General features: G+C 40.1%; 1 pseudogene across 1 annotated transcript in view; it reads left to right on the forward strand.

Moving 5' to 3' along the window:
* LOC311497500 overlaps positions 1–24,645 on the forward strand; it is a 31,509-nt pseudogene extending 6,864 nt beyond the window's left edge. The window contains exons 2-13 of the transcript in view: positions 11,598–11,936; positions 12,064–12,375; positions 13,805–14,119; positions 14,579–14,657; positions 15,055–15,148; positions 15,228–15,575; positions 15,826–15,911; positions 17,757–17,843; positions 18,040–18,149; positions 18,526–18,695; positions 22,116–22,426; positions 24,640–24,645. The product of the transcript in view is annotated as an uncharacterized misc_RNA (transcript). The remainder of the gene's footprint in view (positions 1–11,597; positions 11,937–12,063; positions 12,376–13,804; positions 14,120–14,578; positions 14,658–15,054; positions 15,149–15,227; positions 15,576–15,825; positions 15,912–17,756; positions 17,844–18,039; positions 18,150–18,525; positions 18,696–22,115; positions 22,427–24,639) is intronic.
* Positions 24,646–25,135: the final 490 nt, after the last annotated feature.

A 25,135-nucleotide genomic window follows, 5' to 3' on the forward strand; every position in this document is an offset into this window, starting at 1 on the left:
TGACACGGGTAAATAATCGTGCTAGAAGAGTTTCTGTTTCGTTGTTTTAAAAGACCGGGCCGAAAAAAAAAAAAACTTGGGCGAAAAAGTCCGTCTTAACATTCTGGTCCCGCTTCGGATGCCACGATGCCGTCAAGCGGGATCTGGTCGTAATCAGTCCTTCACTGACCAATCAGCGTTCATTAGCACAATGCTAGCGTGTTATGGGCAACAACAACTCAACCTGTAAGAAAACGAAAGGACATAAGTTCTCGTTCATTCAACTTTTGACCTGTAACCCATGTTGAACTTGCAAAACCTACAATCAAATCTGAGATTTCTCAACGACAATCGGGTGAAAGAGACACATTTAGCCGTTTAGCTCCATAGAGTCCCATTCATGTTGCACTCATGGTGATCGCCCCCAGTGGAAATCTGGTGGAACTGCAACCAAAATTCGTTACAATGGGACTTAATAGAGAGTGGGAAGGCTCTCCGTAGACGGGCTCTGCTAATATTCTAACGGTTACGGTGCTCTGTCAAACTGTCAAACTGGACTAAATAATAATAATAATAATAATAATAATACATTTTATTTATAGGCGCCTTTCACGACACTCAAGGTCACCGTACAAATTGTTTAAAATAAAACACAATTCAATACACGAAATAGTTCAAATAAACGGCATTAAAATGGTGCAGTGCTGTGTCCCGTGTTGCAATAACAGAAACGACGTGAACAAAACGATCTCTTATTACCGATTTCCCCTCGACGAAAAAGAGAAGAAGTTGATACGGTAAGTTGGATCTCAAATTATGAACATTAATAACAAAAATAATAATAATAACCGGCTAGCGATTACTAGCGAGCTAACGTTACTAGCTAGGTACTACTAGTAACTAGTAACGTTAACTCGCTAGTAACTTTCCCAACATACATTAGATAAGAATAAAACAGGATAGTTTTGTGCATGTAAATTCTGCTGAAGATGAAATGGCTGGTGGTATTTAAATGTATTATTATTTATTTAGATATTGTGTTTAAATGTGAAATAATTGGGTATAGTCTAATCAAAATAACAGTAAGCTAGTAATGTTAGCTCGGTAGTAATCGCTAGCCGGTTATTATTATTGTTATTATTATTAATGTTCATCATTTGAGATCCAACTTACCGTAACTTCAGCCATCTCTTCTTCTCTTTTTCGTCGAGGGGAAATCGGTAATAAGAGATCTGCACCATTTTAATGCCGTTGTAGTCCAGTTTGACAGAGCACCGTAACCGTTAGAATATTAGCGAATGGACACGGAAGTGGCTTTTCTGGGCATGATGACGTAGCGCCTAGCCATTCCTGCATAGAAATTGACCAATGGGAGCCATGAGGATGGCTCCCATCCAATCCCCTCGTCTCTCCTGCTCCTCGTCATCCAGCCTCGTCCCCTCCCGCTCCCTCTCTGTAAACTCTGAGCGGCTAGTGATTAGCTTAGCGATTTTACCCAAAATACACTTGGAGACAATATCGGCGATCCACTTGTAAATTTGCACGTCGTAAAGTGAAATGTGAGAGTGAAAATAACGCCAGTCATACAGCACAACATTTTATTTAATACTGTACACCTACTACATCACTAAAGTCAGTCATGTAAAGTTTTTTGGCAACCATGACTCATCCCGACTGGGGCAACCTATATAAGCCCACATACGGGCAGCGAAGTTGATAGTGATACTTTGAAAGCATTGCTCTTATGAGCGAAGCACCTCCGGGCCAAGCCGCGAGAGAGGCCCACCTTCCCCAGCACGGAGGCGAGAGACGGGCCCGGGCCGATTCCGCTAGGTGCCGCCCTCCCAGCCCCTCCTGAAGCCCCGCCCCTGGTTACAGCTAATGTTATGTTCGTACCTTAAAATGCGTTTGCTCTGCTTAGTGTATTTAATTGTTAACAGTGGCGCGAAGAGCCGACAATACTGTCTTAAAGTGCTCTGTGTTAAAGCTATTGAAGATAGTACCAACCATGACATGCTAGCTTGTCAGGAAGGGGCTTAACGCTCCAAAGTTTGTTGTTGTTGTTGTGTTTTTGACACTTGACGTGGTAACGTTAGTTAATCCCCAGGTTCAAGCTGCAAACTTGACTGATGGTTATTTCTGCTGTCAATAGCATAAGGACATCTGTGATCTTTTATTCACCCTCCTAATTATCTTGTGTTCAGTATTTATCAGCCATAATATTACAAGGCCCAGCTAGTTCTTGCTGGTAATGTTAATATGCTACACTGTTAACAGAATTTACATGTGGTAGAAAAGTACCAAAATGTTAGCCAGCTTCCCTAAAATCATAAAATAAAGTGTATCTGTTTATGTTAAAAGTTGGGTAATTTGTGCATCATGTTAGAAGCTAACACACTTGATGGCTAACTTAAAAACTAAATAATGCATTCTCTTTCAACTTAAGGGAAGCAGCCACCAATCAGTCGTGTTTCTGCTGTGCAACCATGTGCATTTGGAAGCTCCTGCCAGTGATCATTGCTTGTGGTAAGTTATATTTACAATGTCATAAGGATATTATGATCTAACATGAAATCTGGAGATTTCTGAAACAATAACATGTCTTTTTTTCTTCTTCTTTCTTTTTAATGCAGGAAAATGAGGTTGAAGAGCTGCAGCAAACCATGGCGATCTTTGTCACTGAGAAAGAGGATCCTCTCCATCCACACAAAGACATTAAGACTGTCATCGAAGGAACAGAGGTCCTGAACGAGTTGCCCTCAGTTGCAACAGCTTTTGTGTTTAGTTGATAATAAGGCTTACATCTGAATAAGAAAATGTATGTCCTGGCATGATGTCTTAGGAGTTGAGCTACTATTGCAGCTTCATGATTTGTCTTCTGATGACATCAATAGTCTCGTTTCTGGTGTTCAGCTGAAGAAGACTGTTTATCTAAATAGATTTTAAACACATGTTCAGTGTTGTCAATTTATGGAACAATAAATATGAATGTGTTCTTAAGGAAAGTGTTCTGAGTAGTCACTGATCAAAATGTATTAAAAGCAATTTTTTAAAATTTGATTTACTATACATTTCAAATAATGACAACTGTTACTTTTTTATTTGAGACAACCTAAAATAGTTATGCTCCAACCTAAAATAATTAGTTTGCTCCAACCTAAAGCTCCAACCTAAAATAATTAGTTTGCTCCAACCTAAAAACAATTAGATTGCGCCAACCTTTAATTAGTGGTTGCATGGAGTTAAACTTTTCAGGTTAAACGAAATAAAATTATTTGCTTTGAGTTAACGTCAGATATTTCGTGTGATCGATTACCTCAATTTTTTTAAGTTGATCCAAGTTTTTTATTTTTTCAGTGGAGAGACACTTGAATCCAGGCTTAGGGTCAGGTAGAAATTGTTTGTTTACTGTAGATGCACTGTCTACAAAGTAACAACCTAAACAAAATATTATTTTAATTTCCAAATAATCACAGAAATATGCGGCATTTATTTTTTACTGTAATAGACTGTATAATAACAGTATGAATACAGAAATATACTGTATGTCTGGTTTACACACTACTACTGTAAAATTACAGTATATTGCTGGCGTCTTTGCTGCCAGCTCTTTACTGTAAATTATAGAAATACAGGAATATACTGTTTTTATGGTTTACAGACTAATACCGTAAAGTATTTTACGTTTAAATACCGTTAAAATAACGGTATACTGCTGGCGTCTGTGCTGCCAGCTCTTTACTGTTATTTTACAGGAAAATTGTTTACAGTGTATCCTTTGTTTTCTCTTTCAAATATTGAAACAATAAATAGCTGTATAAGATCTGCAGACTCATTTGTATCTACTGTGCATCTTCCACTCTACTACTACCATCTCACTAAACATTCACATTGTACAATTTACATATCACTGTGACTGTCTTCCTTTTTCAGTTGTTACTACACTGTTCTTCTGTTGTTTAAACGTATAAGGAGTTAAGTTACATTTCCTCAACAATAATCGTTGGCTTTTAAAAATATTTTTAATTACTCAACATTTTTCAGTCTCTGCTTCAAACAGCACAGCGGTGAAATTACTTTGCGTATGGAAACTTTTGGGGTTTGAGGTATAATCTGAGCTTCGCACAGGTCTCTAAAATAACTAACGTCTGGGTAGAGATCCATATATAAATAACAACTTAACACAGGTGCATTCATTGAGTGAGAGAGACTTCACAGCTTGTTCTATAATATGGATCATTTCCACAAGTCCTTCAAACAGCTGTTTGTGGTTCTGATACAGCAGCAGAGACCCACTGGAGAGAGTAGCTGTTATAATACTCTACTGTGGATACAAATGATATTGGTGTTTATTTAATACAGAGAGCCAAACTGAGATCAGATTTCAAGTGCTGGCTGTGGACGCATGGAGATACATTTTAATACCAGGTGTGGCGGAAGCTACTTAAAGCTGGCCATTTACGACTGGATTACCGAGGTTGGACGTTAACGCAAGACAACGTCTGAACAGGGCCTTAGGTTTTGGTTTAAGGCAGCCGGAATTCAAATATTCATCATTTTCAAACTGCCTTGATCAGCTCTGATACTGATCTCAGTGATGGGACTGGAACACATAATTTAAATGTCTGTCAACTGTATGATATGTATGCAGTTCATATCAACTTAATCAATACACATGTTGTTTCTTTTCCAACACAGCATATTGGAAAAGATTATGTTAAACATTAAAAGACTTAGCAAATAGCTAACAACAAATGTGTTCCTTTTATTGTTATGAGGTCTCACATTATTATTTTTTTTTTGCTTTTTGTGAGCACGACATGTCTGTTTTGAGACTGCTCATTGATTTCTTCTTCTTACTGCTCAGTAGGTATTCATAAACAGGTTATGGGGATGAGCCTCTGGCATGTAGACAGTTGGAGTAAATTTTATGTCTGAGTTGTATGATTGCTTTTGTGCTTTTCGATGGTCCATGGTTTGTGTAGTAGATCTTTTTGTAATGTCTGTCCATATATCATTTATAAATTTCAGACTTCATCTGGCAAGGTAAGCACGCTAGTACATATACTTACTTTCTAGTGAAATAATCGTAAAAAATAAGTTTACTTGCTAAAGAGGCCTTTAAGAAGAAACAATATCTTCAGGATCAGAAGTGGCAATGATGTACTGATGATATAATACAAAATCATCAACTGTATAAACATTGTTAAAGCTGCTGTGTTTCAGAACAAAATACATCAGAAGTGATTTACTGAATGGTGGGAAGCAACTACTTTCTTCATGGGGACCCCGCATCTACTTGAACTGATAATCTTGTTTACTGGTAATATATTTTATCGGTTTGTGTTGCTGGTTCAGTTGCTATTACTTCTAAAGCAAACACTATTTGAGCTACATTTCAAGTATCAGTGGCATCTTTAAAGCACTATACCAAAGAACAGGGAGTGAACCCCTCAAAAGGAAAAATTCAACACTAAATCTGCATAATTCTTACATACATACAATTATTTTAACACTGCTTGGAACATAGCATATCTGCATTTATGAAAACGGGTCCTTATATGTATAAATACATTCTTGAAGAAAACTGGCAATCCTACTTCTTTGGCTTAATGTTCTAGCAGAATTTTTACTTAACCATTTCTGAAAGGTTTTGTACTTTGTTATTTTAATATGGTATATGACTTACCATGTATAGCATTGTGGTTATTTTATTTATGTATGTGTTTCTTTTTTCTCATTAACAAAACTCTTAAAAAAACAACAACAAGCACAACTAACATTTACTGTCCTCTATAATACTACTTTCCTCCTTTCCTTCTCCTCCGTTTCTACAAAGGCATCTCAGTCCTCCAGCAGGTGAGAAGCTGGATCATCTCTACCTAAAACCATTACTGTAGTGGAAGGGAGTTGTGTTGTGGTGCCATGTCAGACACAACCTCATTTTGGGGTCATCTGGTACCAGTACCATAGTAACAATTATCCCGTCATGTATTTGTGTGTTGTGGTGCCAGTGCAGGTTGTGGTGCATAGCAGGTTCCAGTCACCACTTACTGTAAGTATCTTCATTCATCTTCTGTAACCGTTTATTCCTGTGAAGGGTCGCGGGGTCTGCTGTAGTCTATCCCAGCTGTCATTGGGTGAGAGGCGGGGTACACCCTGGACAGGTCTCCAGTCTAACACAGGGCTAACACAGAGAGACAGTCAACCATTCACATTCACACTCACACCTACGGCCAATTTAGAATCACCAGTGAACCTAACCAGCATGTCTTTGGACAGTAGGAGGAAGCTGGAGGACCTGGAGAAAACCCACACAGACACAGGGAGAACATGCAAACTCCACACAGAAAGGTATTTTCGAACCTGGGACCTTCTTGCTGTGAGGCATCAGTGCTAACCACCTCACCACTGTGCCGCCCTACTGTAAGTATATTGCTGAAAAAACTATATATAATGTAATATTTATATTTATATAAAATTGTTTAAGAGATCACTTTTACAGAGTTAAGACTTGCATAATAGATATAGATATGATATGAGAACCTGTGATGACAGGAAGGAAATCAATTCTTTTGTTGTTCCCAGACAAGATATAAAACATTTACTGGCTACAGACTACATATATAGCTATTCTCAACTCAAATGATGCCACATTGGACATAAACTTAAAGAATGAACTCTAAATAGAATGTCTTTTTAAAATAAGGCCTGTCTTTCTTATGTAGTAATTTGGAATAAATGCAGACTCATGGGCTGATGAAATCCAAATGTAACTGTAAGGTTTACAATTTATTTCAGCAAAGAGCTAGTAAGAACAGGTCCTTTATTAATATACCCAAGATGAAAGTCAACATGAGCCACAGTTTTGCATTTTAGTTAATAATAACCAAGTGGTGTGTGCTCGTTGCTCAGTATGGGCTGGGTAGAGCAGAGTGTTGCACAGGGCTTCAGTATAAATAGATGCTTCCAGATGCTTACAACATTTTTATGAGCTCATCGTTGAACTCACAAGGTATAAACTGGTTGACTTTGATGGGAGGCACAGAGCAGAGTTTTCTTTCAAAGCCTTAACATTTCTGAAATCTTCTCCTGCCAGGTGAGTAAATATGTTTACCATATCAAATCAAGCATTGAAAATCCTTTTTGTTACTGAAATTTGATTCTGGTTAGAGTCGCAGAGAGCCTTTTTCCCTCTTCTCATGTAAAACCAGAACCAGGATGGCAAACCTCTCTGTTGTATTAATAGTCTGTTTAATGAGACTGTAGTGACCGAGACCCAATTTTCGGTCGCTACTGGTTGCTAATTGGTAGATTGTTCTGACGTGTAACCCGGAGAAACTGATGCTGAAACTTTCTTTACTTGAAATCCAAAGTGCATTTATTTGCAGACTATCCATACATCCATAGACCTTTCCATACATAATCTAAACTAAAACGTTCCATACAGGTCCTTCGAGCACAGTCAAAAACTGTTTGCTTCGCCCTCATTAGCAACACCTGTGATTCCTAACATGAACTTAAATGTGTTCTGGCCAGCCTTGGCCGTGACCATTACACCCCCTAGTGTGCAGGACGAGTAAACCAAGAAAATACAAATAAATATATGGCTCCTACACACCAGCCCCTAATAGCATCTGGCAGAAGACAGAGCAATTTTCAAACAATATTTAAAGGGAGCCACAAAAATGCAAAACGAAACAAAATAAACAAAATACAAAATAAAACGAATCCATATCAGATAACATTCATAAATACAGGTAATAATACCTCATGCTATGTTTCTCATTTCATTACTTATTGTCAATATCTGAACTTGACATTAATCCTTAATCTGTACCTTCACATAAAAGACAGATTTTAGTTACAGGTCTTTCAATAACACTTGTCTTAGTTTTAAGACGAACAGACTGTACCAGACCTCTCCTATCAGGGAAGGTTTTCAGTACTCTTCCGAGCAACCAGGATCTTCGTGGTGCTGTAGAATCCACAACTACAACAACATCTTGAGGCATGAAACTTCTTTTTTCTTTTGTCCATCTTTGTCGTTCTTGCAACAATGGCAGATACTCTGCAGCCCATCTTCCAGAAGAGATCTGCGATATATTGAACTTGTTTCCATCTTTTCTTACTCAGTTTTAACAACTTTCCTTTCAGTTTGAGAATCCATGCAACTGAAACCTTTAGCTTCTGCCAGTCAGAAAAATAAGATATCAGTTGGTTTGTGTACTCACTATGAAAATTTACATCCTTTTCAGACTGTGAATACGTTGCTTGGCAACACAGAAGTTGTTTGGCATGGTGACATTTTCTCTTTTGAAAGGCAAATTCATTTTGTAATGAGTGTCCTGAAGCTGAACAGAGTTTTCCATGATTTCAATAAACTTCTTTTCATCTCTTGACATCTCCTCTTGGTCGTTGGGAGTCATTTCATTAAAATCATGGTTGTATTGGTTGATTAGCAATTCCTCAATTCTGTCAACAACAGTCCTGTTAACAGCAACCGCAGGGTAGCCACTCAAACTCTGCTTGTCATTATTTCCTTGAAGTGGACCATTAATTACCCACCCCAGTAAGGTTCTGACAGAATATGGTCCATCTCCTTGACTGTTAATCACCTCCCAAGGTTCCATCAATTTGGAGGCATTGGTGCCAATTAACAAGTCAACATCAGCTCTTATCTGAGGAATCTGAATATCTTTGAGATAAGGCCATTTACCAAGTTCCTCATCACTGATAATGTTGTCTGTTGACACAGGCAGCCCTTTCTGGGTAAACACATCAGGAAGATTGCAGAAGTGCTTGCCAGAAAATGCTGAGATTTCCAAGCCATTAATGATGCAGCTTGATACTCCCTTATTATGACCCATGGTGCGCAGATGAATTTTAGTTCTTTGTCCTTCAATGTTCAACCTGTCCGCCAGAAGGTACCTGTACTTCCTGGATCCAGAAAAGCGTATGTTTCAATCACCTTATTTCCTTTTGTGCACTTCACTTGTACAGGCAAGATGGGAAGAATGCCATTGCCAGCCCCTGTATGACCACAAGTTGAAGTGGTGGTACAACTTTCAGCTCTTTTCTTTGGCAGTTCAGTATCTCCATGGATAAGCCTTTCCCTTTTTTCAATGTGCAAAATACTGGGATGACTTTGGTTGCAATGTCTGCAAGTAATGCGCCTGTCGCAGTTCTGCTTAAGTGCCCTGTGCACAAGCAACCAAAACAAAGACCTTTCTCCTTTAGAAAGTTTAGCCTTTCTCTGTGCACCTTTTTTCCCAGTTGTGGACACTGCTCCAATGCATGACCACAAGAACAATATATGCAGGTAGTAGGGCTTGTCTTTGTATAGGAGATAACTTCCTTCTGAACTTTATTAGTGCGAGCATCTGCTTTAAATTCATCAATAATTGAAGCATGAGTTGCAAAACTCTTTCTTTTGAACTGTGATTTCATTTGAGGCTTGCTTTTGATTCCTCCTTTAAGAAGCGGAGTGTCCTGTATGTCACCAAAGACTGGATCTGAAGCTATTCTGACCTGTTGCTCAATGAATTTGACAGTGTCGGTGAAACAAGCTCTTCGATCCTCTCCGTCCAAAATATCACTTGCTCTCCATTTTTCTCTGAGTTTGTATGGAAGTTTCTGAATCACAGTTTTCATACTTGCTGGCATGTTTAGCTCTTCCAAGTATTGTAGTTCCTCCATAGCATTGGAGCATTCACACAGGTAAAGTGCATATGCTTGGAGTCTTTTAATGTCCTCAGACTTAACACTTGGCCATCCAGTGATCTTTTCCATATAGGCTGCTGTTACCTTTAATCCATTTCCAAAATGCTCTTTAAGCAACTGCTTGGCAACGGCGTAACCTCTATCTGGAGTCATATGAAGGCAGCTGCGTATACGATTCCTTGGCTGCCCCCTGGTGAACTGCTCAAGATAATACAAACAGTCTCCTTTACTGTTAGTCTTTGCTTCCACACAATGCTCAAACGCTTTTATAAATGGTTTGAACTGCAGAGGATCTCCGTCAAAAACCATAATTTCCCTGCGAGGTAGAAACTGAGAAGTCTGCATTTGAACGAGGAGTGTTGTGATCTCATTTTGTCGTTGCAGCAAACTGTATAGATCTCCTGATGTTTGATTATTGCCTTGAGAAGGTGAAGAGATTTGAATGATTTCTGGCTTTGCTTGCCTTGCCAGCGGATCCAAAGTTGATTGGAGCACTGTTTGCATATCCTGTTGAGATTTAGCATCATGCTGCTTATCATGAGCTGCGTCCAAGATGTTGTGGTGATCAGATACAACCGCTTTTCCCACCAGCAAATTGCTTTGCACTGAACGTTCATGCTGAGACATATGCTGTTGCTTGGACTGTTCATTCTGAAGCTCATATTTATTGCCATGTAGAGTGAGAGATGTAGGCATGTCTTTAAGTTGAGACTATTTACAACAGAGACTGTTGATAAAAATCTTGGGATTCAGACTTGACTTATCTTGATTTTCTTTAACATCAACTTTCTTTGACCATTTTTTAGTCACTTCTTCAAAGTGTAACCTCCCTTCTGAGGAAGCTGGCTTTTCTACAGACCTCATGAAAATGGAAGTTACTCTATCTTTAATGTAGAATAACTGTATATCAAAGATTAATACAAGGTTAATATAATGTCCAATGATCATTTGATTTAGTGGGATCAATCGTCATATTTACAAGCTTGAAGTCAAAGAAAAAGGTCAAACAGTTCCATTGGAAGAGGTGAGATTTTTTCTTTTCTAAATGTGACACAGTACTCTGTGTTTTGGAGACTGTTGCTGCTGAGTCTATTAGAAACATGAAACACATGGAATGTGGAACAAGGAATTATATCAAATGTTGTCATGACTGCTTCCAGCATAGAACTTCCTGTTTTTATTCTTTACTGTCTTTTCATCTTCTGGACATTGCTGAATAAAAGTGGGGAGTCATTTTCAATGAATATCATTTTGGAGAGCTGAACATTTATCTCTGTAGTGAGATTTAGACAGCAACATTGACCTTTCAGTGAACTATCATCACCTCAGAGACTTACATTATCTGTCTCTGTCTTTTAAATTAGCACAAATTAATGAATTAAAATCATCCTTTCACTCAATAATGAACCACTGTTTCCACTGTTTCTGTTTTAACAACAAACTTTAATTCTTTGTGTCACTTTTTTTCTTAATAGAAATAAAAATTAACCAAACATGTTTCATGTGTAAACTCCAGACTCCTTTAAACTAGACTTTCTCCTGACAAACAAAGATGGCTGGAGCTCTGACTTTCCTTCTCATTGGCTGTTTGCTGCAGGGTGAGTTCAAGTCCATTAACACCTGCTTTGGAAGATTATTTCAAATGACCACAATACTCTTTTGCTAAGTTCAAGCATTCATGCTCATTGTCTCAATGTCTGAGAAAACATCCTTCAAAGTGAGATTTGCTGTAAACTACAAAATAAATCAATGATTTATTATGAAGATCTAAAATAACTGAAACCATGGTAACAGTAATGACTTTATAGATCGTGAGTATCAGTCATTACCACTAGACTGCTGCTGAGAACTACTGTTTCCTTTTCTTCTTTCTAAACTGTGTGTTTGTGTTTCAGGTGTCCAGTGTGGACAGTGGAGAGTCAATATGCCGCAGACTATAGAGGTTCTGAGAGGATCCTGTGTGACCATCCCCTGCTCCTTTGATATAGAGAGCTCATATAACAACAATTTAGATCAGACATGTAAAGCAATGTGGAAAAAGAGTAGTAATAATGAAGTTGTGTTTGATAGTAAAACTAGAAGAAATGGAGAATTGATGGGAGTACTGACAGACAGAGACTGCACCACAACCCTGAATAACATGGTTTCTGATGACACATATTACTTCAGACTGGAATGTGAGAATCCCTTGAGATATGACTTCAAAAATGACGTAATCAAGATTGTGGCCAAAGGTAAATTTTGATATCTATTGTTATGTTTTATCTTTTAAAGTTCCCATCATTATCAATAATAATCAATAATCATTGATTATTAATCAATGATTATCTATTGACTGGTCCAACTGTTCCTTCCTACCAGCTGATTCTCCCTCACCCACTCTGACTCCGTCCACACTGGAGGTGGAGGAGGGAACCTCAGTGAGTCTGACGTGCTCTGCTCCAGCTCCCTGTCTGTCTCATCCTCCAACTCTGACATGGAGCCCCAGACTGGGTGACAGTCAGGAGACACTGCAGGAGAATCAGGACAAAACTAAAGTCCAGACCTCTGTTCTGACCTTCACTGCTTCTCACCTCCATCATGGACAGAACATCTCCTGCACTGCTGTCTACAGGAAACAAGATGGCAGCAATCAATCGAGCAGCAGTAAAACTTCAGCACTTACTGTTTCATGTGAGTTCATTTCTAACATTAAATCTCATCAGTAGCACTTTAACTAATAATCATTTCGTTTTAAACCAGTTTAAATTGAATCTTCTTTGTCACTTTGAATAAACAGGTTATAGAAAGATGGCGTCTGAGCCTAGAAAATGGTAATGGGAATGTTTGATCAATATATGAACTCAGTACAAACTATGGTTAGGTGCAGCCCTAGGTTGAATCTGTGTCTCTGGGAACAAACTACCTCCATGTAGATGGAGATGAATTTCAGTCTCTGAACTGAACTGTCTCCTCCAGACTGCAGTGTCTCCTGTATCCACCACACTGTTTCATTGATGATCCTTCAAGAACTGTCAAACTTTTAGTGCTCTAAAATGTGTAGCCATACATAACACTACCAAGAGTATTATGCATTTTACCAGAAAGTTTTAATAAGAGAAAAACAAAAACTGAGAATTAGTGTAGCCCTGCAGATTTAATCAACAGGTCAGTTGAAGTTCAGAAAAGGTTGGGCTTTACAAGCATAAATGTAGTGAATATTAATTATCTTTGGAGCACATGATGGGCTGTTAAATGAAAACCTCTCTGTGGTATAATATTTGGTATTATTAGTTTTTTTTATTCCTATTACAAATATCATAATTTACATAAACAATTGTATTCATAGTAACATTTATTACTTATTTTTCAGATTCACCTAAAGACACCACAGTGTCCGTCAGTCCCTCTGGTCCAGTACCAGAGAACAGAAATGTGACTCTGACCTGCAGTAGTACTGCCAACCCAGCAGTAAGGAGCTACACCTGGTACAGAGCTGACAGAGACCAGGAGACTTTGATTGGGACTGGACACATTTTAAACATTGAAGCCTCTGAAGTCAGCAGTCCTTTTTTCTGCAAGGCTGAGAATGATCTTGGAGTCGGACGATCCACAGACACACAAATAGATGTTCAGTGTATGTTTCAAAGATGAAGTTCCTCATTTCAGAAAGCAGGATGTGTTTTTGTAACAGGGTTTATTGATATCCATATAATTATTTAGACATTATTTTAAATACAATGTACTGATGGGGTTCTCTATTTTTGATATTCTCATTTCATTAAATGAAAAGAAAAATATGTATAAAATGATTAAACCCATCTGGAAATCTATGTGGGGTGATAAAAATCCATAGGGACATATTTCTGACCGTGTAGTAGCTACCAAATATCTGGGCTTGGATGATCATCAGCCACTCAACATACAGCACATACAGTTGATCATTATATTGTGATTTAGACAGACCTGTCAAAAGCCAGAGACTTTCACAGGAAATTTATATGTCTGAATCAATTTCTAGAAAACATTTAAACAATTATTTTCTCAGTAAATCTTTTGATTTCATTGTGTCAACTTTTCTTGATATGGCTTCTTTTAACTCTTCTCTCCACTTTCATTGCAGTTCCTCCACAGATCCTGGCCTCATCTCACTGCAACAAAACTGAAAGTCAGGTCACCTGTTCCTGTGAGACTGTGGGAAACCCTTCTCCTACTTTACACTGGTATTTGGATGGGAGACCTGTCAATCAATCTGGAGAGTTTTTAATCAGCAGTGCGTCTCTAAATGACACAGGCCTGAGGAGCTTCATCACTGTCAATCAACTAAAGGAGAGGAGTCTTTCCACCTTGCTCTGTCACAGCTTCAACTCTCTGGGATCTGCCAGGCAGCAGTTTTGTGTCAAAACCCCTGAGACTCAAAGTTCTGCAGAAAATCAAGGTCTGTTTTTTGTATGCTTGTGTTATTGAGGGAAGATTGAAATTAATTTTATTCATTCATTTTTATTTTATTTATTTATTTATTTATTTTTGTATTAATTTTCGACTGGATTATTGTAAAACTCTGATAAAGCCTGAGGGTTTGACTGATAATTACCATTCCCTAGTCTCCTGAAGCAGTGAAAACATCCACTACTAAAGTAAATCAGTCAAACTTCAGATACGTTATTGTTAAAACTGTAAAATACCCAAATGTACAGTAAGATGGTATTGCAAAAAGCGGTACTAGTGTATCCCTAGAATCTTGTTTTCATCCAGATAGTGGTATGTCCATGTCCAAAGACACAAAACATAAGCAGTACAATGATTAATACTTGAAATAACTAACCAAGCATAGTTTATCAGGAGAATTATCCATCTGAATTACATCTTTATTTTAATATTTAATTTTGTGTTTCAGGTCAAGTGATGTTGCTAGTGTTCATCACCACAACTGTTGCTTTACTAGTTCTAGTTTGTGTTCTGCTCTTTGTCATCAGGTAAGATGCCAAAATGCTTAGATGACCCTACAAAGTAATGGGTGTCCTCACTTTTACTGGCTTTTTCAATTCTTCAGTTTGCTTGGGCCTTCATCCATAACAACAAACTAAATTCTGGTCCTTTCCAAAGGCAATACGTCAACTGTATCAAAGCATAGGTTTTTATTTTCAACATTTCAAACATTCACCAACCCCCATGTAACATGTCTATCATAACCTTGGTGGTTACTTTAATCTCTACCACTTAAATTACTTTTATTTCAGTTGTCCATCATGTTTTATTGCTCTTTTCTCATGCTGTACCTAATATAATCCACCTTTGTGGGACTGGAGATGTGTGGAAAACAAAGATTAACCAAACATACCCATATTCTAGACATTGTACTGTATGTTTCAGGACTCTGAAGAATCACCGTGACAGTAAGAGTCAGCTCACAGGTGAAACCAGCCCAGCTGCAACAAGCCAACATCTGAGAAGAGAGGGAAATGAGGTACTCTGAATTAGAGTTTGATCTGAATTAGAGGGTACAAAGAGTATCTCTATCACTGACATTTCCTCTGTAACTGTAGGTACCCAACAAAAGAGAAGAGGACATATATGTCAACACAGATGAGTTGAGACAAGCAGACTCAGCTCACCCTGGAACTATCTCTGAACAAAATGGAACAAACTTGGCAAGTGCTGGGCCAGAAAATGTACAAGGAGAAAGCCAAAGCTCGGAGAAGAATGGAGAAGGGAGCGATTTGGTTTACTCTGCTGTGAATTGGAAAAAGAAAAGCAAGAAAAACAAGGTAGAAGACTCTGTGGACATGAATCCATCTGGTAGCTCCTATCTGGAGGAGGAAAAGTACATGGCAGAGGGCATGTGAAAAAAATTGTAAGCAACGCAATGGTGATGGGAAACCTGTATGACACATGTGTCAAACTGATCCGTGAAAGGGCCACTGTGGCTGCAGTTTCATTCTAACCATGCAGCAGCACACCTGACTTGGCTTAATCAATCAACTGAACTGCCTTCACACAGTCACTTCAGGCGTCCTCTTGCTTGATTGGAACAAAAACTTGCCAGCCACACCCACTGCATGGGTGCTGCATGGTTGGAATTAAAACCTGCAGCCACAGCGGCCCTTTCACGGATCAGTTTGACACCCCTGCTGTATGGTGAAGAAGAGCCTAGAAATGTGGAGAAGGAAGTGGAGTGTGAATATGCTAAATTTAAGTTTAAGTTAAATTTAAGAAGAAGAGCACTATACGTAAATAGACTGTTTTGTATTAATGCCATTGATGCTGAAAAATAACTAGTCTTTCTGTCTTACATGTATGTTTTCTTATTGTGTAACATTGAAAGGACACAACACTGTAAACCAAAGTTGAGGAAGACACAAAAATGTATTCCTAATATTGCCAGATGCCAGAGTGCACAATAAACCTCCATGTTGAAGGTCCCCCATCAGTTGAAGGGAGCAAAAATTAGCTCCAGTCTTTTTTTTTCATGTGTCACACAACACATGGGAAAAGACTGAGGACTGGCTGGTTGATTTGATAAATGTACCAATGCACAGCAGCATCTTAGTCTGTGGGACAGTCTGGCTCTATATCAACACAGTCCAGAGTGGGGTTAGTCTGCAAAGCCTGATGCAAAACTGTGTCAATATTAACATGGTTTGAAATAACACGTTCTTTATTATCATGGTATATATTCATGGAACATATTTTTTAGTTTGTATATAATAATTTAAGCAAATTATATAAAATGCTGTGGATTCTTCCATTACTGAAATGCAGTTGTTAGTCATATATAAGTTAAATATCTCTTTTATATTATTTGTTCAAGTGTAGAGACAGGATGATATGGAATATATACAGTACATTAATTGTTAATATCTTTCTTTCTGTCTTGAGTTACATATGTGTATTACTTCAACAACATCACAGTGGTCCTTTTGACATGTCATTCTAGAAATTCTAGTGCATGACTCCTAACTGCAATGTGTTATGACAGTACCTGCTGGACATATCACAGCCTAATGTTTCTTTTCTTTGCTATTAATTCAATTCTTGTTTGACATTATGAGCTTCATGGGATAATTATGATTTTCTCAATCACCCTATGATAAGAGGCTATAATTATAGTTCTGCATGTTTCAATGAGATATTTTGTGATTTTTACATCTTTATGTGAGTTATCTGATTGTGAATTCAGTTTGTGAAGTCAGTTTCTCACATATCCTTATTGGATGGCTGATGTGGCCTGTGTAGTGGATAGATTTGCATTGCCAACTGTTAGCCACTGTTAGCCAAAATGAATCAATTAAAATGATCACATGATTGATTATAGAGTCTTTCCCTTCTGTGTTTAATAACGTCAATAGCTTTTGTAGCATCATTAATATTAGACAGCATGGAATGAGAGTTGGTGTGAACTCATTGATGAATGGCACTAAAGTTTTAAAACTGCCCCTCCCCTCAACCCATAGGACCCAAAGGCCCCCACTAACAATGTTCTGTTGAGGTTCATTAACACTTGGTTTGTAAAGAGATTATTTAAAGATTATCAGAGTGTACTGTTCCTAATTTAAAGAATTCATTCTTTAGCATCTCACTGTCTCTGATAACATCTCTCAAAGTGAAAGATCTACTGTAGTTAACTTCCAAAGTCTCTGGTCAAATTGTTTTGACTGTTTTAGCAGTGAAAAAGAAAACCCACAGACAAGGCACGGGTGGTGGGTCACCAAAAGCTGACCTCACCCCAGCAGAGGACATAGCCTTGGAACTAAATAAAGGCAGGCCCGTGTTGGAGGGGATCCCTGGGGGGACAGAGACAAGCATATGTCCCTCCCATGATGCCACCCGCTTCATACAAGGTATATTCTTCCACCTCTGCGTGGGACACAACCACATTCATATTGAATCCATCTGGACTGTCTGACTTTGGTTTGCCTATTGCCTTGCAGTTTCTGGCAGCACTGTCTCACTGTTAGAGCCACCAGCACAAGCACCAGACGATGCTGATCCAGTGAGTACTCCATCAAAGGCATACTGTAGGCCTGGCATGTCTTGTCTACTAGCTTCAGTATGAATCCCATTAAATGTGACAGGGTGAAGGCACCAGTGCAGCAGCAACAGCAGATGACGCCGATGATGATGATGAGGAGACCATCTCTCTGGATTCCAGAAGGCATGAGGTATCATGTCAAGACTGTGAAAGTATTATTCAGTCTACAATGGTGAGGAGTCATCATAAAATCACAAAATCTCATTTCTGTAACAGGACCCAGATGTTGTACAGGGGGAAAGCCAGCCTGGCAACATCGTGAGTATTAATGGAAGGACACTCCATTGTGCAAAATTCCCGCTGTGCCAATTGTCATGTGTTTACAGAACTCACAAGCTATCAGACAGTTGTATGCCAACCACCCCCAGCACCAAATACAACTGGCAGATATAGACATGCAGTACAAGAAGAAAAAGATGGAAAACCTTGCACTGGAGTCCGAAATAAAAAAAGAGGACAATTGGAAAATTGGACCTTAAAATAAAAAAACTTGGGCGGGAGGTGAGTTATGCCTTCAATGCACACTGTATGCTGACTGTAACACAAATGTATTAATCATTATTCTCCTTCCAGCTCCAAGAGGATGACACACCTTAAATAAGGAGAGCCTTCAGGCCAGACAGGGCCTCCAGGGACCTTTTGGACTCACTGGCCTTCCCTGATGACCATCTATATGAAAGGTACAGGTTTTCTGCAGATGGCATCAGGTATCTGTGCAGACTGCTGGGTCCCAGGATTAAACACCGCACAGCACGGAGCCATGCACTGAGTGTGGAGCAAATGGTTTGTGTGGCCTTGCGCTTTTTTGCAAGTGGAGGCTTCCTGTACTCAGTGGGGGATGCAGAACAGCTGAACAAGGCCACAATTTGCCGCACAATAAGGAGTGTGTGTCTGGCTATCAAAGCATTGTCAGATGTCTTCATCTCCTTCCCTGGCCACAGAAGACTCTGTAACATCAAAGAGGAGTTCTATAGGATTGCAGGTAAGAGAATCTACAAATTACAGGACAACTGTTAACAGTCATAGTAGGATACTCATTACTTGGTGTTACAGGTTTCCCCAATGTCACTGGTGCACTGGACTGTACACACATCAGGATAAAATCCCCCTCAGGTGCCCATGAGGCGGATTTTGTGAATAGGAAATCCTTTCACAGCATTAATATTCAGGTGAACGTAACTTTTTGATGTTGTCAATTGATGAACACTGTACATTGCTTGTGATGTGCATTGATTGGTTTAATAGTCCTCATCTTATGATTTCAGATGGTCTGCAATGCTGACTGTCTGATCAGCAATGTTGTAACAAAATGGCCTGGCTCAGTCCATGACTCCAGAGTCTTTCAGATCTCTGAAATCTATCAGCGCCTATCACAAGGTGAGCCACACAACCCCTATTAACAACCACTTTTTACATCATGGCCAATGATCCCGCTAAGCTGCGCGCTTGCGCAATTGCGCACTGCTCGCACATTCTCCGCGCACAAGAAAATCTATGCAGCGCATAAAGTAAAATCCAACATGAACTGTAAATAAATTAAACAATGAAATTATTTGTTTATAAATTATTTGTTTATGTACCATTTTGCAATGTAACTCAGTGAGTGACAGGTGTCCAGCCAATGATATGATGCGGTTCACTTACGCTGTCAATCCATGACAGTACGTGCCTGCCCATACGGGCCGCGGCGCCGGTGTTTTGCAGGTTAGCTAGGTAACTGTTAGAGAATAATTTAACTTGCCTATAGATAGTTTGTGTAGTTAATGTTAGATTACTGCTAGGGTCAGTTATCTGCCCTATTTTCTCTCTGAGGAACATGCCAAGGCCATGGTCCCTCTTTGGCGTCTTCAATCTCACTCTCTGGCTGTCTACAGACACAGCTGTAGAGTTAGATGATAACGCCCTCCGTCACTGGGTGACACTTTGTATTTCCTAGCTGGTGTGAATCCTTATCTTCATGTTTATGTACTATAGCCAATTGGATATTAACATACCTCCCCTTTGCTGCCTCGGCCCACCTTTCTAGTATAAGAATCTGAGCTTTACTGTTTGACCCTTAGAATTGAGGTGGACTCACGCACTTATATTGTGATGACGAAGCTTTTGTTCTCCTCGTACGAGCCTAAATAAACTCCTTCAGCATAAGACATACAGGACTCTGGTACTTCTTCTTCTTCATCTGCATCACCACAAATGCCTCCCTAACAGTAACAGTGCGCCGGAGTTAAGGCAGTGGCGCATCCAACCACCAGGACAAAGTAAAAATTAAATGTGGTTCTTTTAAGATGTAATGGCTGTCGGAGTGTGTACAAACAAAAGAACAAGCGGTGAAACTGCGTGAGATTTTTTTCTTTTTCGAGAGAGAAAGGTCTGCTCTGCAAAACATGATGTTACTACTAGTTGGCGTTGCCAACCATGCCTTGAAAAACAGAATCGTCCCGTATTTAGAGCTGAAACGGGACGCACTTTGTCCCGTATTACCGTGAGAAACAAAAATAGTGTGTAAAATGTCAGTGGAATTAATGAATAACAGGACGCTTTATATGAAAATTTACGATAAACTTATTCCCGTCTCCTGCTCTGTGACCAATGAGGTGACAGCAGGAATCCCTCTCATCTCATTGGTCGAGGTACTGTTGCTTGTGAAGAAGATACCAGAAGACAACAAAGCAACAACTTTTTCTCACACTTTCTGTTTGCACTTTTCTTATTGCACTATTACAAGAGGAATGTTCTGCTTTCTATTGTTTAATATTAATTTATACAGTTTGAAGTTAAACAGGACAGGTTTCTGTTTAAGAAAGATATTTTTTTTTATTCTGTAAATTTTAAAAAAAATTTTAATACAGGGTTTATTTTATCTCTGAAAGGTGTACATGTCTCAGTTCTTCCAGAGCAGGACTCTCCCTCAGCCAGACCACAGCAGGACCCTCACACTGACATCAGAGGCGATTCTAGAGTCTGTGGGGGCCCCAAGCAAAAATTCCTAGAGGGCCCTACCAACCGGTGTTCATCACCATTATGTTAGGCTATAAATAATCTGACACCAACGAAAAATGTATGAAATAAAACCTTTTTTAATTCCAAATGTTCTAAACATGAACAACCTTGTTATTTTGGAAAATATAAAATAATAAAAGTAAAGAATAAATAAATAAAAATAATAATAAAATAACTGTATAATAAAATACAGTAAATTGCTTTAACAACCCAATATAAACTTTGTACAAAATTTAAAGTAGCCTAAATCATTATCTGCTTCACTTACCACTGTCTTTCTTTCTTTTTGCTTCTTCTTCTTTTTTTTTTTCTTCTTTTCACTAGATGGATAGCTCCTCTTCATTTTCCTGCAGCTAATTTTCCAATTTAGGTTACTGAATGATACAACGTCACTCATTCGCTACGTTCATTTTCGAAACGGGGAAGTTATCCACCTGGGCTGGATTTTGACTGAGCAAAGCCAATGTCAATCAACATTCCATCCAATCGGAATTTTGATATGCACTCGTGTTAAGTAGGCCCTTTCTACGTTGGCCCTTGATACGTATTCGCCTGTTGCTATTTATCTACCGGGTGTAGCTGGCCATCCGAGAATCAATGTGTTCATTAAAAGATGTTTGTGACAATCATATTCATATCGATTACATAAGTATGTATCATGACACTTTCACTACGATGAGACAACATCTCTTATAATCACTAGAACTGTGTGTGCACTTCAGCCGTCTTGACCAGTGAACGTTAGCAACTATCTTCTAGCTTTGTTGCTAAATTAAGCAAAACATGGTAAGAATATCGCGCATGTCGGTCGTTTTAAAAAAAATATAGGCTATATGTGTGGATTCTTTGAACTCGTTTGAACACAGTCAGATAGCATACATGTACAGATGTATTGTTTGTACAACAGGACAGGAGCACGCAAAATCACGTAATCCATCATTCAATCCCTATGGACGAAATTCTCGTTTGTCCCACCGGCAATCGGGGGCCCCTAGCAGCACGGGGCTCCAAGCAGTTGCCTGCCTTGCCTGTTGACAAGGTGCGCCTCTGACTGACATATAACATACTACACAGCTCATGAACAACAAGATTTTTGTCCTTTCCATGTTAAGTGGGCCAAATCACTTACATTAAAAGTAACGGAAATTACTGCTATAATGTGATTCTTTTAATAAACCATGTAACTTGCTATGATCTCGGGTTTTGGACAGGTGTGATACTGATGTGTGGCCACGGTGTCTGACGTTGCTCACAGTGTACTCACTGAGTTTTTGTGTATGCCCAGACACATGAAAAATTAGAGTGAACATTGATCATGGCTGTGTCAAGAATGTCACTCTGTTTGTGAGGTTGTAATGATGAGATTTTGTGTTAACAGGTGAATTCTCTGGTGTGTTGCTAGGAGACAGGGGGTATGCCTGCCAGCCTTTTCTCCTGACACCTTTCACAGACCCCCAGGAAGCACAGCAGGCCTACAACCATGCCCATGCCAGGACCAGGGCCAGGGTTGAAATGACCTTTGGCCTCCTGAAGGCACGCTTTCAGTGTCTTCACAAATTAAGGGTCAGACCTTTGAGGGCATGTGACATTACTGTGGCTTATGCTGTCCTCCACAATGTGGCCTGCCTAAGGAAGGAGAGGGCCCCCAGAGTGCCACCCGCCATGGACTGGGACAATCCTGCAATCTTCCCTGATGACGACAGTGGTCGGCTGGTGAGGGACCAATATGTGTTAAATTATTTTAGTTAATTTTAGTTAAATTTAAGTTAAATATGTCCTGCAGTGGCAGAGGAATTTGTGTGTGTGTTTTCTTTTTTTAAATTTATTTATTTAAAAATCCTCAGCCTCCCTGGCAAGGTCTATGCCAGGGTGCTGGAAATGAGGGTCCGGTCGATGGTTGAACCTCAGATCGAGGAGGAACAATGCGGTTTTCGTCCCGGACGTGGAACCATGGACCAGCTCTTTACCCTCACTAGGGTGCTGGAGGGGAAATGGGAGTTTGCCCAACCAGTCCACATGTGTTTTGTGGATCTGGAGAAGGCTTACGACCGTGTCCCCAGGAGCATCCTGTGGGGGGTGCTCCGGGAGTATGGGGTGGATGGCTCCTTACTAAGGGCCATTCAGTCCCTGTACCAAAGGAGTGCGAGTTTGGTCCGTGTAGCCGGTAGTAAGTCGGACCTGTTCCCAGTGAGGGTTGGACTCCGCCAGGGCTGCCCTTTGTCACCGGTTCTGTTCATAACTTTTATGGACAGAATTTCTAGGCACAGCCGGGTGGAGGAGGGTGTTGTGTTCGGTGATGGGAGGATCCCATCCCTGCTTTTTGCGGATGACGTGGTCCTCTTAGCTTCATCGAATAACGACCTTCAGCTCCTGCTGGGGCGGTTCGCAGCCGAGTGTGAAGCGGCTGGGATGAAGATCAGCACCTCCAAGTCTGAGGCCATGGTCCTCAGTCGGAAAAGGGTGGATTGCCCACTCCGGGTCGGGGAGGAGGTCCTGCTTCAAGTGGAGGAGTTCAAGTATTTCGGGGTCTTGTTCACGAGTGAGGGTAAAAGGGAGCGAGAGATCGACAGGCGGATCGGAGCGGCATCTGCAGTGATGCGGATGCTTAACCGGTCGGTCGTGGTGAAGAGAGAGCTAAGCCGAAAGGCGAAGCTCTCAATTTACCGGTCGATCTACGTTCCAATCCTCACCTATGGTCATGAACTTTGGGTAATGACCGAAAGAATAAGATCACGAATACAAGTGGCCGAAATGAGTTTCCTTCGTAGGGTGGCCGGGCTCAGCCTTAGAGATAGGGTTAGGAGCTCGGACATACGGGAGGAGCTCAGAGTAGAGCCACTGCTCCTCCACGTCGAGAGGAGTCAGTTGAGGTGGCTAGGGCATCTGGTAAGGATGCCTCCCGGACGCCTCCCGGGAGAGGTGTTTCGGGCATGTCCCACCGGTAGGAGACCTCGAGGCCGACCCAGGACACGATGGAGGGATTATATCTCTCGTCTGGCCTGGGAACGCCTGGGGGTTCCTCCGGAAGAGCTGGCGGAAGTGGCTGGGGAGAGGGCTGTCTGGGCTTCCCTGCTGAAGCTGTTGCCCCCGCGACCCGGACCCGGATAAGCGGAAGACGACGAACGAACGAACGAAATTTATTTAATTTAAATTGATCTGGCCTCTTATGATGTTTGTGCTGTATACTGTGTGTATATAAGCTTGCAGGAGACTGTCCTCCTTGAAAAAACGACCACATAGGTCGTTTGTACAAGCGGCATATTACGACCGCATGTTACGTTTCAAAGTTAAGTGACCTCTAGTGGTCGAGTAAATATCGACACTCTGGTCACAGTTGTCGTTTAGCATGCACCCAAATTACGACTCAGTGTTACGTTTGAGGGTGACTAGCCGCGCTAGTGACCTCTAGCGGCATCGTAATAAGCAGGCTAAAAGCTGTTTTAATTCCCGCTCTAGAGCTGTTAATATGTCACTTAATTAAGTTTTAATATTTTTTCATTCGAGAAAGTAACCATGTAGATCCCCAATATGTGACCAGTTTATTCAAATAACGCCTGTTTGGAAGTTTGCTCGGACGTTTTCGGAGGAGTGAAGCGCCACCTGTGGAACCAGCTGACCGGGAGCAGCGGGTCATCTCAGAGACGAGCAGCCGGCCTCCTGAGGTGATCGGCTGGTCAACCTCCGTCGTCATCCCGGGGTAGAAAACGAGCCGATTAGTGTGAAAACACTTTTCTTAACATATATCAACTTAAAGCAATGTCATCACTAGTTCGGCAATACTAGATATTTGATGTAATCAGTATATATCTTTTTACAGCCCAATTTTAACATGTGTTTGAAAACCGAAAAACTGCAAATATCATGCGACTTTGTATCAAAAGATACGTTTACCATTTTTTAACCCCCCTGCTGTCTATATCCGATAGGTATAGTCACACGGCTGAGTTCATAAGCTTTCTAGAACACTTTGTCCTATGTCTATAGCAGTGGCGGCTGGTGAATTTTATGTTGGGGGGCGCAAAGTCTGTAAATCAAACCCCTGTAGGGGGGTCTGGGGGCATCCTCCCCCAGTAGATTTTTTTTGTGATTTTCACATACAAACTAAGCATTCTGGTGCATTCTGACAAAATAATAAAGACAAAATAGAACATTTCCTTACAAAGACAAATGGGGCATATGGAACTAAGTTTTAACTTAATTTATTTGCCTTGTAAAATCCAGCAAGTTTAAAAGTGCTAATACATCAATAAAAATAGGAATTATACACAAGTTAACATTCTCTCTCTGTTTGTATAGTTTGAGAGAGAGAGAGAGAGAGAGTGAGAGAGTGAGAGTGTGTGTGAGAGAGAGAGAAATGTTTTAAGTCCTTCATCCCCGTTGTAGTCCATAATAACATCTCTGTCCCGGGACTTTGAAACAGCA

Source organism: Chelon labrosus (genome assembly GCF_963514085.1).
Source record: "Chelon labrosus genome assembly, chromosome: 12".
Lineage (NCBI taxonomy): Eukaryota > Metazoa > Chordata > Actinopteri > Mugiliformes > Mugilidae > Chelon > Chelon labrosus.